The 17,937-nt window shown below is 44.7% G+C and overlaps 1 protein-coding gene and 1 pseudogene across 21 annotated transcripts in view; one reads left to right on the top strand and one right to left on the bottom strand.

Moving 5' to 3' along the window:
- Positions 1-17,937, bottom strand: part of ST3GAL3 (ST3 beta-galactoside alpha-2,3-sialyltransferase 3) — a 204,525-nt gene that overhangs the window by 69,221 nt on the left and 117,367 nt on the right. The window lies entirely within an intron of this gene.
- On the top strand, positions 11,248-12,673 carry LOC105514303 (annotated as a pseudogene).

Below are 17,937 nucleotides of genomic sequence, written 5' to 3'. Positions count from 1 at the left end.
GACAGAGTCTCGCTATGTTTCCCAGGCTGGTCTCAAACTCCTGGGCTCAAGTGATCCTCCCACCTCAGCCTCCCAAAGTATTGGGATTATAAGCGTGAGCCACCGTGCCTGGCTCTGCCCACTGTTGATGCTGCTGGTGTTGGTCCTGGGAAGGAAGCCCAGAGTGCTGGGCCCAGCTGCACAGTGGGCCTGGATGTGGTAGAATGCACAACTAGGTCAGCAGGACCCGCCGCTTCCATTTCCCGCCCCAAGCCCAAGCCAGCTGCAAGGAATGGATAGATAAAGGGAAATGGGAGCTGTCCCCAATTTAGTCAGTCACCAAGTGGTGATGGAGCCTAAGATAGAGGTAAAAATTAGACAAGGATCAGTATAGGTCTCAGGAGGGAACCTATATATATATATAGGGAACCTATATTGTATATAATGCAATATACACAGAACTGTTACAGAGAGAGGTGCACACAGAGCTGGGGGAGCTCCAGGGCAGGAAAAGCTTCACAGGGAAGGTGACATCTGAGCTGGAGTTTTAAAGGTGGAGAATGTGAGGACGGACACTCCAGACAGCACATGCATGTGGGAAGCTGGCCAAGCTGAGCACCTGCCTTGTCCAGGCCCCTTTGGAGGGGAGAGGCCTGCCACAAGCAGTTCTCTGAGCAGAGGCTGCTGTGCCTGATGCCAGGCAACATTCAAGTTACTCATTGAAGTAAAAGCAGTAGTTTTCTTTCTTTCTTCTTTTTTTTTTTTTGATATGGAGTTTCGCTCTTGTTGCCCAGGCTGGAGTGATGGCGTGATCTTGGCTCACCGCAACCTCCGCCTCCCGAGCTCAAGCAATTCTCCTGCCTCAGCCTCCTGAGTAGCTGCGATTACAGGCATGTGCCAACATGCTCAGCTAATTTTGTATTTTTAATAGAGACGGGGTTTCTCCATGTTGATCAGGCTGGTCTCGAACTCCTGACCTTAGGTGATCCGCCCGCCTTGGCCTCCCAAAGTGCTGGGATTACAGGTGTGAGCTACTGCGCCCGGCCAAAGCAGTAGTTCTTAAGGCAAAGAATATGGAGAAGCACTCCAGGTTGGGGGACTAGCAGGCACAGCACAAAGGCACAAAAGACTATGGGTTAGTAGGGCATTGGCATCTAGGGGTTAGGGCACCAGGAAGCATCAGCTTAAATTATTAATTTAATTTATTAATTTAAGCATCAGCTTAAATTACAAGTCATCGGTTGCATCCTGTGTAGCTGGAGTTGCCAAAAGCCACACTTCCCGATATGTGGAAGTATTTCTGTATCAACAAATGCCAATCACCTGGGTTTGTACGCAGTCTATACAAGTCCTGACAGCTCTACACCAAGACATATTACTGGAAGGTCTCCATGAGAGTTGAGGCAGTCAGGGCATAAAGACAGAACCACACTTACCACCCCAGACGAAGCACTCGCTGCATGCCACGCACCAGGCCACACATATCATGGACATTATCTTGTGTAATCCCCATAAATGCCCATGAGATGGGGGCTGTTATTCGCATTTTGCAGGTAAGGAGGCTGATGTTTAACATGACTAAGGGCTTGTCCAAGGTTATACAGCTGGCAAAGTTGGGATTCTAACCCAGGCTTGCCTGATTTCAAAACCTAAGTTCTTTTCACTTCCCCAGACTGAGGCAGAGGAGCTCCCAGCTGTATTCCATCTTTGCTGAGAAAGCAGGAAGGAGATACTGTGAACCTGGCACAGGCACACAAGGTCCAGCCACAGGGATCAGTGAAACAGCGGTGAGGCCAGGTGGTAAAGATGTACCCCTCTTCCTCTGACCAGCCTCACTGCAGTGCCAACAGATGACAGTCTAAGCACAGTAAGACCACTTTTGCCTCAGCTCAAAAGCTCTCTACTTCCTGAAATCTAGGCCTACACTCAGAAAAGGTCTGAAATCAGGCCCAGTCACAGGCTGGAAAAAATGATCAGCCTCTGGCTAGGGAGAACATGGTGGCTGTAACCCACATAGCCCACATCCCTCCACTGCCCTCCCTTTCTGCATCTAGCACTCCAGGGGTTAGGGAAAGGGGCTCATGGCTAGACAGGAAGAGACCTCCTGCTCATGAAGGACGGCCCTTGGGATCCAGATGAATGGCAGAAATGGCCGGTCCTACCTTTCTTCCTTTAGCAAATGCTCCTCTGTGGAGTACCTGATGAGGACTGGATCAGAGACGGATAGAACCAGGCTCACCCTTTGCTCCTGAACTTGCACTCTACATGCAGCTGTGCCTTTGCCAACAGCTTTCCTTGGCCACACTGGGGTCTCTGAACCCTGTGTTTCCTCCCAATAATCTGAGTGGTAGCAAAGAAATGCATCTCTATGAGAGTCGACAACTTTCCTGGAGCGGGCCCACTGGAGACAGGGCTGTGTCAGGAGCCCAGGCCTCCTGGATGAGCTGGCTTTCCCCACAGCCTTGAGTGTGGGTCACGGTGTGCTGTGCTCTGCCCTACTGCCTCTTGCACTTTTCTTCATTTTGTCCCCAAAATGACTAGGCTACAGGCAGAACTGGCTAAATCAGAGGCAGCTGCTGACCATGTTAAAAAAGGTCAGGAGGAAGGATTCTTTCCATCAGGAGGCCCACACGAGCTCATGGGGCCTGATCCAATCAGTTCTTGCATACTCCCTCAGGGGTAGGGAGGGGCAGAGAGAAGCCCTTCGGAGGAAGGGACTTGGGTATCAGGGGCCCCTGTGTGTGCAACAGCCACAGGGCAGGAAGAGAAGAGCACAGGGACAGAGGCAGGGGGTTTGAGATGGTCAGAAGTGGCCTAAGGGTGAACATATAGCTGGCAGAGTCCTGCCCTTAATCCCTCTTGCTGGTCTTGAGGTACGAATGAGGATGGTGATGGAGACGGGGAATGTGGTGGCGACAGCCCTTAACCTGGCCAGACCCTCACTGATCACAGTCACCCTGGACACATGGGAGTAAGGCCAGTGGAGACAGCAGGCAGAGCCACCCCTCATCAGAGCTAGTCTCCGAGCTCAGGCCTCAAGCACATGCCTTGCTCCATTTGGAGGACTTGCTCCATTTGGGCATTTGCTTCTTAGAGCAAGTTCTGCAACTGGCAATTGGCCTCTGGCCCAGACACACTATCTGAAGGGGCTGAGCAGCAAAGCAAAAGGTGTCACTTTGTTTTTCCAATCATCTGTTTTCTTTTTCTTTTTTTTTTGAGATGGAGTCTCGCTCTCTCGCCCAGGCTGGAGTGCAATGGTGTGATCTCGGCTCACTGCAACCTTCACCTTCCAGGTTCAAGCGATTCTCCTGCCTCAGCCTTCTGAGTAGCTAGGATTACAGGCATGCGCCACCACACCTGGCTAATTTTGTATTTTTAGTAGAGATGGGGTTTCTCCATGTCGGTCAGGCTGGTCGCCACCATGACCAGCCCCAATCTTCTGTTTTCAAACTATGTTTGGAAGTTGTCCACTGCGGGAAACTTCCCCACACTAAGCCCTTGGAACCCAGGGAGAGAGGATGGGTCTATCCCAACACAAGGGCCACAAAGATGTCACAGGGCCAGCTGCCAACAGGCCTGCTTTCGTGCTGCTGCCACCTCTCAGGTGTGTGTTTCCCTGACCAGGAACTCCTGTGAACAGAGGCCATGTGGCCCAATACTCGCCACATCATCGCTGGACAATCTCATCCACGCTCTGGGGGTTGTATATGGACCTACCTGCAATTCGTTTTCTTCTAGCCCAGACCTCTCTCCTGAGAGATTCACTGAACTCAGGATCCCTGCGTAGGGCCGTGGCTTCCCTCTGACACTTCATTTGCCTGGATCTGGACTCTTTGCCTGTGTCAGGGCAGAAGGCAGAGCCAAGGGCCCTCATCATGGGAGGCAGGCATATAGACTGCTGTCCTGCCTCCACAGTGGGGAGGCGAGGCTTTAGCCCTCCTTCTCCCCTCTAGCTCTGGCTATTTATTTGGGGAGGCCAGTCAGAGAGTGACCTGTCTCCCCAGGTGCACACAGAGTAGGGAAAGCAGGACACAGTCCTGAAGGTGCCAGCATCTTGCTCTCTGCTGAGCTGCTGCCTCACCGCTGGGACTTGTGTGGGTGGAGCTCAGACCTGGGCCTTCCCTCTCACTGAGGAACTCGCAGAGCTGCTTGCTCCTGGCTGGGAGCCTTACACAGCTCGGGAGGAGGGCCAGGATCACGTTCTGTGCTTTCACCAGCTTCTGCTCCTCACAAGCAGCAAGAACTCCCCACGTGGGAATCTTGTACCTGAACCAAAAAAAGCAAAGCTGCTAATCTGACAAGATCAATCCTCAAATACCACAGGAATGCAGCCAGCCTGCATGCTCTCACCAGGGACTGTGCTTCTAAGCACCCCTACAGTTCCTGCTCTTAGGCTGGAACTGGTCTGCAAAGGAGGAAGCTGACCCCACCAGTGTGTCTGGTCTTGCTGCCGAAGCCCCACCCTTCCCAGCACAGCTCAGGCATCGCCTTCACCAGAACGTCTCCCCAGTCAATCTCTCATCACTCCTCCAGCTGAAGGACCGTCTCTGTGCCCCCACAACCCTCTGTCCTCACCTCTGGCAGAGCACATATGCCTGGATATGTGTTTGTCTCCATGCACCATTTCTCTTAGCTCTGGGGAAGGTAGGTACAGATGAGGAAGGTGAGGCTCAGAGAGGTTGAGCAACCCAGCCCTATTCACTTCCAAAACCTGTTCTCTTTCCACTATAGTCCAAAACTTCTCAAACCATCTGTGAAGAACGATCTGTTGGTTTTGCTTTTTAAATTTCTATTTTGTCACAGAATGATAATTTTATAAAACAGAATAAAAATGAATTACTAGGCCAGGCGTGGTGGCTCATGCCTGTAATCCCAGCACTTTGGGAGGCTGAGGCAGGCGGATCACCTGAGGTCAGGAGTTGGAGACCAACCTGGCCATCATGGTGAAGCCCTGTTTCTACTAAAGATACAAAAATTAGCTGGGCATGGTGGCGGGTGCCTGTAATCCTAGCTACTTGGGAGGTTGAGGCAGGAGAATTGCTTAAACCTGGGAGGCGGAGGTTGCAGTGAGCCGAGATCACACCATTGCACTCCAGCCTGGGCAACAGAGAAGACTTGAAGGAAGGAAGGAGGGAAGGAAGGAAGGGAGGGAGGGAGGGAGGGCGGGAGGAAGGAAGGAAGGAAACATATAAAATATATGCTCCATTTTTAAAAGTTTTTTTTTCTTTTCTTTTTTTTTTGGTAACAAATAGCTGAGACCACAGGTGCATGCCACTGTGCCAGGCCTATTTTTTATTTATTAGATTCAGGAACATAAACTGACTCTAATTGACATAAATGTTTTCAAAAACCTTATTTCCAGTATCTCAAAAATATTGTGGCAGGCCAGTTCAAATCACTTTTGATTCTATAGCACATAACAGGTTCCAAACTGCCTTTTGCCTGTCTGGGACATTCTACTAAGGCTTTGCCTATCATTCACATGGCAAGTTAGACAGGCATAAGAAAGGGGTAAGATGTAGCTCCTCGGGTCCTGTCCTGGGGTAGGAGAAACAATGTACTCTGACACCATCAGAAACAGTTAGCAGGTTGAGGCCTATAACTTCTCCTACAGCAGATGGATTTATAACCAGCTAGGTCTGCAGGATTCACCTTTGCAAACAAGTGTGGGTCCCTAGTTATCTGGGAAGGAGATCTAAAAAAAAAAATCCCACAACTTCTGGATGTCTACTGCAGCTCCACCTATGAGAACTGGAAGATAGAGCAAAGAGGAAAGAGACGGGGTATACCATTATAGGGAACTGGCAGGCTAAATTCCTTAAATAATGGAGGAGGCAGTAAGCTCAGGCAAGATTGGAATTAATTTAAAAGCAGAACATGGATGAGTTCCCAGAGGTGGTTCCAACACCTGATGCTAAGGAATATATGAAAAAAAAAAAAGTAGTGGGCAGAGAAAAGGACAGGACACAAACGGCAATTCCTCCAGCTGTAAGCTAGAGTCCAGGTCATGGACAGGCATTGAGGTTGTCTAGCCCATGCAGACTACTCTTAGACACTCTGCAGAGAAGCTTTAGTTACAGAGCGCTCTGCTCTTCCCGGAAAGGCCTGTACCCAAGGATTTCACTGCAGCGGGTACCTACTGAAAATATTTAAAACATTCTCCAAACAAAAGGAATCTGTATTCCCCTCCAGGTCCATGGTTCAGAGCCTCGATTCAGGACACAGGGTGGGGTTGGTGGGTTTGATTCCTGGCTCTATACTACTATGACCTTGAGCAGGTCATTAGCTTTCCCATCTACAAAATGGGTATAACAACACTTACTTCATGGGGTTGTTGTAAAGGGATTTTGCAAATTTGACTCCATAAAAGTGCATTATCACATTGACTTTGTGTGTAACGATTGTGCGTGTATGTAAAAACACTGAAACTTCCTCGATAAGAGATGTTCTTTTTGTATACATGCATTTGTGAAAGATAAAATTTCTCAAGAACTTGGCTCTTTGAACAACTGCATATGCAGTAGTGACCCACTGTGACTTTTGACTGATCTCGACAAAAGACTGTGACGAGATCAGTCACGGTATTTCAGATGTCTGTCACAGTATTTCAGATGACCGCAGCTGTAAACCTGGGTGTACACAATTACCAACTATAGTGAAATGTGTTTATATGTGTCCCTTTGTACCTATTTCTTTATGAACACGGTTTGCCTGTTCCTGTGATATCGATGTGACTGTCATTAGTAACCTGTTCATGCCTCTCATTAGTATACCTGTTTATGCTAGGCAAAAAAATCTGTATGTTATTATTGCCCATTTCATTGTGTAAAGTGGCCTATGAAGTGTTCTGTAATGTTTTTATGTTTATCAAATAAATCCCCTTTTAAGAATGTAAATAAATATATTTTAAATAATTTTAAAAATTATTTTTTCCAGAATGACGTTTTCAAGATTTTAATCTTTCAGAATTGTGATTTTCAGGGTTTCAGACTTTTTGGGATTCTCATCTTTTAGGATTTCCTTTTTTTTTTAATTTAATTTTTTTTTGAAACAGAGTCTCACACTGTCGCTCAGGCTGGAATGCAATGGTGTGATCTTGGCTCACTACAACCTATGCCTCCCGGGTTCAAGCGATTCTCCTGCCTCAGCCTTTCTAGTAGTTGGGATTACAGGCACCCACCACCATGAACGGCTAATTTTTGTATTTTTATTAGAAACAGGGTTTCGCCATGTTGGTCAGGTTGGTCTCGAACTCTTGACGTCAGGTGATCCACCCGCCCTGGCCAACCAAAATGATGGGATCACAGGCGTGAGCCACCGCGCCCGGCTGATCTTCTAGGATTTCAGCATTTGGGACTATCGCATTTGTGATTGTGTCTTTTGGAATTATGACTGGCTCCCATTGTAAAGGCTAAATGAAATAATGAAATACGATGGCACAGTGGCTGGCACACAGTAGGTACTCTAAAAATGGCGTGACACTTTATGTGCACAGGTTATCTGTGTCTGCCAGTGGAATGTAAGATCTCTGACGGGAAAGGTTTTACGTAACTTATGCAGTGCTGAAGCTATAGCACCTAGAAAAATATCTGACACTTTGTTGAATGAGTTTACAGAATAATAGGATCAATGTGGCAAGTTTTTAAGTGATGAGAGAGACCTGAATATGATTAAATAGTGATAAGAAGGAAACAGTGAAGAGAATGAAGATCCGGGTTCTTGCAGAGGTGACAGAGGTTGGAGAATCAGGGCTCAAGAGAAGGAACTGACCTCAGAAAGAAGACAGTACACAAGTGCCAGGACTTGATGACTCATTAGATATCTGGTTGAGAGGGGAAGGAGAAAGAATAACTCCCAGATTTCTTGCTTGGGTGAGAATGGATAGTGGTGCCATTTCCTGAAATAAGAACATAGGCTGATTAGATTTGTTGGAAATTTGGTGAGTTGGATACACTGAACTTGAGATGCTTTTGAGTCATCCAAGTGGAGCTGTCCAGCAGGAAGTTTGGTATTTGGGTCTAGAGATCAGTAAAGATGTGGGCTGCAGAAAGATTGAGAGTCATTAGCACATACGATGTTAGCTAAAGCAGTGGAGTGAGAAGAGAGGAGAGCTATAACTGAAACCCGGCAAACACCAACATGTAAGGACGGGTACAGGAAAAGAAGATCTCCTGCAATAGAGACTGAGAAGGAACAGAGAGGTAGGAGAACTGGGAGGGAGTTTGAACAAAGAATTAAGGAGAAGAGAGAGTTTCAAAATGGAGGAAGAGATCAATACTGCCAAATGCTTCAGAGACATCATAAAAAGAGAAGGACTATCTATCTGTCGGATTTGTCAGTGCTTTTTTGGTGGTCTGGATTAGAGCATTCTGAGGAGGAGAGAAGTGAGAGTGGAGGCCAGACTACATGGATTAAGAGTTAGAGGGACATGAGGGAGCGGAGAAGGTAACTGTAGCAAGTCTTGCTACAAGTTACCCCTGGTGGGGGTTGGGAGTGCCCAATGTGCTCCCAGCCTAGAAGGACAGCCTAGAAGGACAACGATTCTGCAGAAGTAGAGAAGTAGATGGTATTCCATTCTCCTCCGTAATTTATGGGATGGGACAAAATTTGTCAAGGATGCCTCTCAATCTTACCACTCCTCCCTGGTATTGTAGTGATAAAAATCCCAGAACCTTTTTCTGGAAGGGCAGAGAGGGAGGGGCTTTGTAATGTGGGGATAACCAGATACTCAGCTACACTGGCCAGGAGTCCACAAGCTTTCAAAGTCTTCAGGGCAGTGCAATAGGTCTCCTGTACCTTCTCATGCAAGGGTCCCAAATCAGGCAGCTGGGACTGTGTGTCAACTCTCTAGACTTCCTGCTTCAGAGAGCTCTGCAAAGTTTCAAGGGCCATCTTTGCACTCTGGAGACTCAGCCAGCTTGGACCACAGCAATGATTCCTTAGCAGTATGTGAATCACAGACGCACAGTCACAGATACACACCACACACCCCAGCCTTCCTAAAACAAAATGCATCTCAAGAGAAGTGTGGTTTTCCTCTGTAGAGCTGGGTAAGGGAACCATTTCCACATCAGCACCTCATTAGCTACTACCAGGCATCTGGTAGGCCTCGGTACTTTGGCCACTAGCCAGCCTGCCCATGAGACAGCAGCTGTGAGAGGAAGTAGAGAGCAGTTGTTAAATATGTGGGCTTGGGTTCAAAACCTAGTTTTATCACTTCCTATCTGTGTGACCTTGGGCAAACTGCTCGACTTCTCTATGCCTCTAGTTCCTCGTATTTAAAACTTGACTAACAAGGGTTAGTCTCATTATACAATTGTTGGGAGAATTAAGACAGAAGAAATAGGAAAAAGTTTCAGCAGGGGACCTGATCCAAAGTAAACATCAGTGGGTGTGAGCTATCATTGTCACTGCTGCTAGTATCACTCTGCAGCACAGACGTGGCATGGATTAGGGCTCTGCTTTCTGCTGAAACTGTTGGCCACAGGCTTAGCCTGTAGGCACCTCACTTTCTCCCAATACTGAGTGGCCCCACTGGCCACCAACCAGAAGATATGACACTCAATCGTGTCTTTCACCAAAGCACAAACAGCCACTCAAACGTATGAGGCAAAATATTCTCAGGAAAATGGGGTATGCCAATTATGTGTCAATTTAGGTTTTACGAGTTATATTTTTTCTTTTTAAAGAAAATATTCAAAATGTTTACTGTGACCTACTCTAGGATCTTTATTTTTCTTCCTGAAAAACAACTTATCTAATTATAAAGAAAGCTACTCAGAAAACAGAATTCACTTAATTAAGTGTCTAACATTAAATGTTGTCGAAATGATCTAACATTTATGGCCCCAAGACACACCCTCTCATTTCATTCTCTTGACTAATGAGTGAAGTAAGACTCAGACTTTTCCAAGATCACGCAGCCTGTGAAGTGAGAAAGCTGTGAGAACTTTCAGTCTCCAAATCTTCATCTCCTTTCAGTCTATCATATATTGGAATATGTCACAATAGTTTTCTTTTTTTTTTTTTTTTTGAGACGGAGTCTTGCTCTGTCGCCCGGGCTGGAGTGCAGTGGCCAGATCTCAGCTCACTGCAAGCTCCGCCTCCCGGGTTTACGCCATTCTCCTGCCTCAGCCTCCCAAGTAGCTGGGACTACAGGCGCCCGCCACCTCGCCCGGCTAGTTTTTTGTATTTTTTAGTAGAGACGGGGTTTCACCATGTTAGCCAGGATGGTCTCGATCTCCTGACCTCGTGATCCGCCCGTCTCGGCCTCCCAAAGTGCTGGGATTACAGGCTTGAGCCACCGCGCCCGGCCACAATAGTTTTCTTCGGTAACTCTCTCCACTAAAAGAGTGTCTTATCAACATTTCCCACATCCTTATACTCTCAACCTCTGGGGCAGAATTAATTTCCATTCACAATACAAATGCCAAGTGTCTACTGTGTGCTAAAGGCTCTGCTAGGTGTTGGCAGCCATGAATAGACCATGCCTCTGTGCGAGAAGTTCACAGTCTCTATGGGAGAAGAAATACCAGCCAATAGTTATATACATAATAACAAAGCTATGTGTGAGGCACTGCGGTGGTGCACGGGTAGGGGAAAGAGTAATGGAGTGCATTTCTAGGTAAGGGAAGACTTTGCATTCCATGAGACCAAACAGATTGAAAAGTCCTAACTCAAAATTTAGAGTAAAACAAGTGCTCAATAAATCTGAGTTCCTTTGGACCTACTGCCATCCCCTCCCCATCTCTCTAATTAGAGGAAGATGTATCCAAGTGAGCAATATTCGAGGGAGGAAAGGAGGCCTTTTCAGCAGAGAGTATAAAAGTGTGAGAGCAAACAGGCTAGCTTCCCAGAGAAGCAGGACTTTGGTCTGGACAGGTGGGCACATCGGCACCCCTTCCTTTACACTGCCTGCTCCCTAGTCTGCACCTAGGGATGGGAGTCAATGACTAGGTGGGTCATTCACGGAAGAGTGAACCATACGAAAAGAGAATGTATGCTTCACGCAGGATTTGGGAATTTTTTTTAAAAGTTAAGATTTAGGTCAAGCCTAAGCCTGGTGCGACGGGTGCACCTAGCAGAGCACTAGCAGTCCTGCACCAAGTTTGGGATTTGGGATTGGTGCGACAAGTCACATGGTTGGTGCGTGGCAGTGTGCGGGGCATTGGGTCTGCGGGTGTGGGACTCTGGTGGCACTGGCGGTGGCGTGGGACTGAGGCTAGGCACGTGTGCAGGGTCATGTTCTGGCAACTTCGAACCCATGCAATGGCGATGACAGTCAATGGGGCCCGCAAGGATGCTGACCTGTGGTCCTCACATGACAAGATGCTGGAACAGCCCCTCAAAGACAGCGATGTTGAGGTTTACAACATCATTAAGAAGGAGAGTACCGGCAGAGGGTTGGACTGGAGCTGATTACCTCAGAGAATTTTGCCAGCTGAGCAGTTTTGGAGGCCCTAGGCTCTTGCTTAAATAACAAATACTCTGAGGGGTACCCGGGCCAGAGATACTAAGGCAGGACTGAGTTTACTGATGAGCTGGAAACCCTCTGTCAGAAGCGAGCCCTGCAGGCCCATACGCTGGACCCACAGTGGTGGGGGGTCAACGTCCAGCCTTGCTCAGGCTCCCCTGCAAACTTTGAGTGTACACTAGGCCTGGACCTGCCAGATGGGGGCCACCTGACCCACGGGTTTATGACAGACAAGAAGAAAATCTCTGCCACATCCATCTTCTTTGAATCTATGCCCTATAAGGTGAACCCAGACACTGGCTACATCAACTATGACCAGCTGGAGGAGAATGCCCGCCTTTTCCACCCGAAGCTGATCACTGCAGGAACCAGCTGCTGCTCCTAAAACCTGGACTATGCCCGCCTGTGGAAAGACTGTAGATGAGAATGGAGTGTATCTCATGGTGGACATGGCACATATCAGCAGGCTAGTGGCAGCTGGCGTGGTGCCCTCCCCATTTAAACACTGCCACGTGCTGACCACCACCACTCACAAGAACCTGAGAGGCTGCTGAGCCAGCACGATCTTCTACGGGAAAGGAGTGCAACGTATGGATCCCAAGACTGGCAAAGAGATTCTGTACTACCTGGAGTCTCTCATCAACTCTGCTGTGTTCCCTGGCCTTCAGGGAGGTCCCCACAACCATGCCATTGCCGGGGTTGCTGTGGCCCTGAAGCAAGCTGAGACTCTGGAATTTGAAGTTTATCAGCACCAGGTGGTGGCCAACTGCAAGGGCTCTGTCTGAGGCACTGACGGAGCTGGGCTGCAAAACAGTCTCAGATGGTTCTGACAACCATTTGATCCTCGTGGATCTCCATTCAATCAAAGGCACAGATGGCAGAAGGGCTGAGAAGGTCCTAGAAGCCTGTTCTATTGCCTGCAACAAGAACACCTGCCCAGGTGACAGACGCACTCCATGGCCCAGTGGACTGTGGCTGGGGACCCCAGCACTGACATCCCTCAGACCTTTGGAAAAAGACTTCCAAGAAGTAGCCCATTTTATTCACAGAGGGTTAGAGCTAACCCCTGCACATCTAGAGCAACGTTGGCATTGGAGCCACCCTGAAAGAGTTCAAGGAGAGACTGGCAGGGGATAAATACCAGGGGGGCGTGCAGGCTCTCTGGGAGGAGGTCGAGAGCTTCACTGTCTCTTCCCTCTGCCTGGCCTGCCTAACTTCTAAAGGAGCCGGCCCACCCTGGATGCGCCTGGCACCACAGAGGAAGCTGCCTGCTGGAGGACCCCCTTGAGAGATGTACAAACTGCCCCACAAGGGACCTACTGGCACTTCTGTCCTTTGAGGGGGCTTCTTTTGGACTTTTTACATGTTTTCTTCACAAATCAAAATTTGTTTAAGTCTCATTGTTAGTAATTCTGGGACAGGTTATTAAAAGTTTTTAATTTGAACCTGGCTTTCTCACAGCTGGATAAAATTATTCTAGAAAAATAAAATACTGTGTAGCCACTTGGCCATAATCATTTAGACCATGGTGTAGGGCAAAGCTATTAGAAAGATTCTAGTGTTTTACTCTCCCTGGGCTTTCCTTTGCCTTGCTGCAGCAGAGAGGAAATGCCCCTGTCCACAGCTTGTACACACTGCCACTCTTACTATCTTGTTACCCAGCAGCATGCCAAAGGAGAAAGGAATTCGCCTCGAAGCTTCTGCTGTGTGCTGTAAATCAGAAGTGTACATTAGCCAAGTGTACACAAGGTACACCCAGTATGGTGGGAGGGTTTTGCTGTCAGTAGCTCAAAGTATGGTGTAGAAAGAGTCTCCTCCCTCCATCCTGGGGAATCCCAGTCCCATCCTGGTGTGAGAATCAACCATTCCTGCTCCATCTGAGATAACCAACTCCCTCCTATAATCAGGAAACCAAATGTCACCTTCCCAAAGAAACTTTATTTTCACATCGCTGGAGTGCAAAACATATGTGACCATTTTTAATAAGCACAATCAAATTTTTAACCACAGAATGTCTACAAGAATTATAGCTTTAAAAACATAATTTTTATATTTCAAAAATATTTGAACTCAAATTAATTTCTTAGAAAGTTAAAAAAGGTAATATTTAATGGTTTGTTTTTGTAGATAATGTCAAAATTAACACATCAAAAAGAGTTTTATCAAGTTCTTTTCTGTCAAAATATTGATGCTACAGAAATCAAAACTTTGAATTTATTTATTTTGTGATCAAAATACCAAGAAATACTAGCTACCCATATGAAAAAAAAAACCTAGAATTCAATCTCATTCCTAACACACAAAACCAAAAATAGACGCATTAATAATTTAAATATAAATAACAAAACTGTAAAACAGCACAAAGGATGGCACAATCATAATCTACTATGCGTGTATGTAAATTCCAAAATTGCTATGAAGGGCAATTTGCCAATAACTCTCAAAATGTTCAAGAAGGCAGAAGAAAACACAAACATAGTAAGAAATGAAACAGAAGATATAGAAAGACCTAAATGGAACCTACAGAGATTAAAAACACAGTATTTGACATAATAATATACCAGGTGGAATTAACAAATGATTAAATGCTATAAAAGAAAAAGCTATAAATGTGAAGACATAGCAATATAAACTATTCAAAATGAAGTAGAGAGAGAAAAAAGATTGAAAAACAAAAACCCAGAGCATCAGTGACCTGTGGGACAAATAATATGGCATCCATGTAATTTGAATCCTGGGAAAGGAGATGAGGCAGAAAAAATATTTGAGAAAATATGTAAACAGGGTCCAAATGTAATTACAAAGAAGAAAACAAAACAAACAAGAAAACTATGAACCTATAGATCTGAGGAGTTAAATAAACTCCAAGCCAAATAAATATAAAGAAAACCACAGCTGGGCATGGTGGCTCACACCCCAGCACTTTGGGAGGCCGAGGCGGGTAGATCACCTGAGGTCAGGAGTTTGAGACCAGCCTGGCCAACATAGTGAAATCCCATCTCTACTAAAAATACAAAATTAGCCAGGTGTGGTGGTGCATGCCTGTAATCCCAGCTACTCCAGAGGCTGAGGCAGGAGAATTGCTTGAACCTGGGAAGCGGAGGTTGCACTGAGCCAGGATTGTGCCACTGCACTCCAACCTGGGCGACAAGAGCAAAACTCCATCCCTATGCCAAAAAAAGAAAAAAAATGAAAACCACAACAAGGTATATCGTAATAAAATTGCTGGAAACCAGTGGTAAAGAGAAAAATCTCAACAGGCAGCCAGAAGAAAATGGAAATACTACATACAAAGGAATATAGGTAAGAATGACAGAAGATGTTTTGTCAGGAATGAAGCAAGTAAATAGAGTTACATATTTAAAGTAGTGGGGGAGGGGTGGTAGACGTGAGAATGGGGGACCGTCAACCTAGAAGTATATACCCAGCCAAAAAATTTTTTAAAGTCTTTCAAAATTGAAGGTAAAATAAAGACTTGTTCAGACAAACCAATGCTGAAAGACTTCACAGTCATCGGACCTGCCCCACAAGAAATGTTAAATGAAGTTCTTCAGGCAGAAGAAAAGGGATGCCATATGGAAATATGTATTTACACAAAGGAAGAAAGACCAACAGTAAAGAAAACTTTGTGAGTAAATATAAAAGAATCTTCCCTCTCATTAAAAATTTGAATTGTATAAAATACACTAACATAAAATGTACCATCCTAACCATTTTTAAGTGTACAATTCAGTAGTATTAGTTATTTTCACACTGCTGTGTAGCCAATATCCAGAGCGGTTTTTCATCTTGCAAAACAGAAACTCTATATCCATTAAACAGTAACTCTCCATTCCTGCCTCCTCCCAGCACATGGAAACCACATTCTACTTTCTGTCTCTCTGAATTTGATTTCTCTAGGCACCTCATATGAATGGAATCACAAGATACTTGTTTTTGTTTAACTGGCTCATTTCATTTAGCATAATGTCCTCAAGGTTCATTCATGTTGTAATGTGTGTCAGAATTTCCTTCCTTTTTCAGGCTGAATAACATTCCACTGCTTATGCATACCACATTTTCTTTACCCTTTCATCTGTCAATAAACAGTTGAGTTGCTTCTACTTTTTGGCAATGATGAATGATCCTGCTACAAACACCCTTTGTAGCTCTGTTTTCAATTATTTTTGGTATATACCTAGAAGGGGAATTGCTGGATCATACGGTAATCCTATTTTCAGTGTTTTTAGGAACTGCATCCTATTTTCCACAGTTGTTGTACATTTTACATTCCCACAAGGAGTGCACAAGGATTCTAATTTCTCTACATGCTTGTCAACACTTGCTATGTTCTGGTTTTGGGATAACAGCCATAGTATCCTAATGGATGTGAGGTGGTATCTCTAGAAAATTATTCTAGAAAAATAAAATACTGTGTAGCCACTTGGCCATAATCATTTAGACCATGGTGTAGGGCAAAGTTATTAGAAAGATTCTAGTGTTTTACTCTCCATGGGCTTTCCCTAGTGATTAGTAACATTGAGCACATTTTTATGTGCTTTTTGGCCATTTGTACATCTTCTTTAGAGAAGTGTCTATTCAAGTTCTCTACCTGTTTTTAAATCAGTTTTTTTGTTGTTGTTGAGTATTATAAGTTCTCTGTATTTTCTGGACACTGACCTCTTATCAGATACATGATTTGCAAAGATTTTCTCCCATTCTGTAGGTTGCCTTCCCTAAATAATTGATTATTTCAAACAAGAATAAATAAGCTGGGCATGGTGGCTCATGGCTGTAATCCCAGCACTTTGGGAAGCTGAGGCAGGCAGATTGCTTGAGCATGGGAATTTGAGGCCAGCCTAGACAACATGGCAAAGCCTTGTCTCTACAAAAAATACAAAAATTAGCTGGGTATGGTGACATGTGTTTGTGGTTCCTGCTACTTGAGAGGCTGAGGTGGGAGGACTGCCTGACACAAATAGGTTAAAAAGATAGGCTGCTCCCCAACCACCCCTGAGACAGCTCAAGGGCAAATACAAACATGATCCTTCCCACAAAAAGTAATTGCAAAAACCACAATTACTTTTGCACCAACCGAATAAAAGGATGGAAAATATACACTGCAATACAGCTTATTTTATAGAGGCCAGAGTGGTTATATTAATATCAGACAAGGAAGATTTTGTAACAATAATTATTTGACTACCAATAAGAAAAAGGGACATTTCAAAACAATGAAGGAATCTATTAGAAATGGGATACAACAATCCTAAGTGTATACACACCAAATGACAGAGCTTCAAAACAAATTAAACAAAAACTGATAAATGAAGACTTCATTACCCCTCTGTCAATAATTGTTAGAAAAAGTGTACAGAAAATCAGTAAGGATATAAGAAACTAGACACATACCATAAAACAACCTAAGCTAATTGCCATTTATAGAATGCCCCAAAACAGAAGTATTTTCTTTTCAAGCACACACAGAATATTCACCAAAATCAACCATATTTTGTCCCATAACTCAGATTTTAATCAATTTAAAAGTATTAAAATCATATAACATATATTTGGATCACAGCAAAAATAAATCAGAAATCTATAACACAAAGATATCTGGAATACCCACAAATATTAGGAAATTAAGCAAAAATACTTCAAAAGAACTAATGGGCCGAAGTAGAAATCACAAGTAAAGTCAGATAATATTTTTAACTCAACAAAGATAAAAATACAACATATCAAAATTTCTAAGATGCAGTCAATGCAATATATAGAGTGAAATTTATAGCATTACAATGTTTATATTAGAAATAAAGTCAATGATCTAACTTCTAGCCTAAGAAAAAAACAAACAATAAATTAAAGTCCAACTAAGAGAAAAGTGAAAAAATAAAAAAATGAAGATAGGCACAGAAATCAATGATATAGTGGAAAAAATATCAATAGACAAGAACCAATGGAACTAAAAGCTGGTTATTTAACAGGACCAATCAAAAATGATAGACCTCAAACCAGATGAATTAAGAAAAAGAGAGAAAAAATGCAAATTACCAATATCAGGCATGAAAGAGAGGACTCTGTCTCTATCCTAGACATTAAAATAATAATAAGGGAATATTATACACAATTTTATGCTAATAAATTCAACAACTTAGAAAAAAGGCAAAACTTCCTTGAAAGACATGCTACCAAAGAAGAAACAGAAAAACCTGAATAACTCTAGTATTAAAGAAATTTAATTCGTAATAATAATAATGATAATAAAAACCTTCCCTGGCTAGGCGTGGTGGCTCATGCCCGTAATTCTGGCACTTTGGGAAGCTAAGGCTGGTGGATCACTGGAGGCCAAGAGTTCAAGACCAGCCCAGCAAACATGGTGAAACCCCGTCTCTACTAAAAATACAAAAATTTGCTGGGCGTGGTGGTGCACACCTGTAATCCCAACTACTCGGGAGGCTGAGGCACAAGAATTGCTTGAACCCAGGAGGCGGAGGTTGTAGTAA

The sequence above is a fragment of the Colobus angolensis genome, unplaced genomic scaffold (assembly GCF_000951035.1).
Source record: "Colobus angolensis palliatus isolate OR3802 unplaced genomic scaffold, Cang.pa_1.0 Scaffold106, whole genome shotgun sequence".
Lineage (NCBI taxonomy): Eukaryota > Metazoa > Chordata > Mammalia > Primates > Cercopithecidae > Colobus > Colobus angolensis.
The sequence above is the reverse complement of the archived record's forward strand: the minus strand, read 5'-3'. Positions and strand labels throughout refer to the sequence as shown.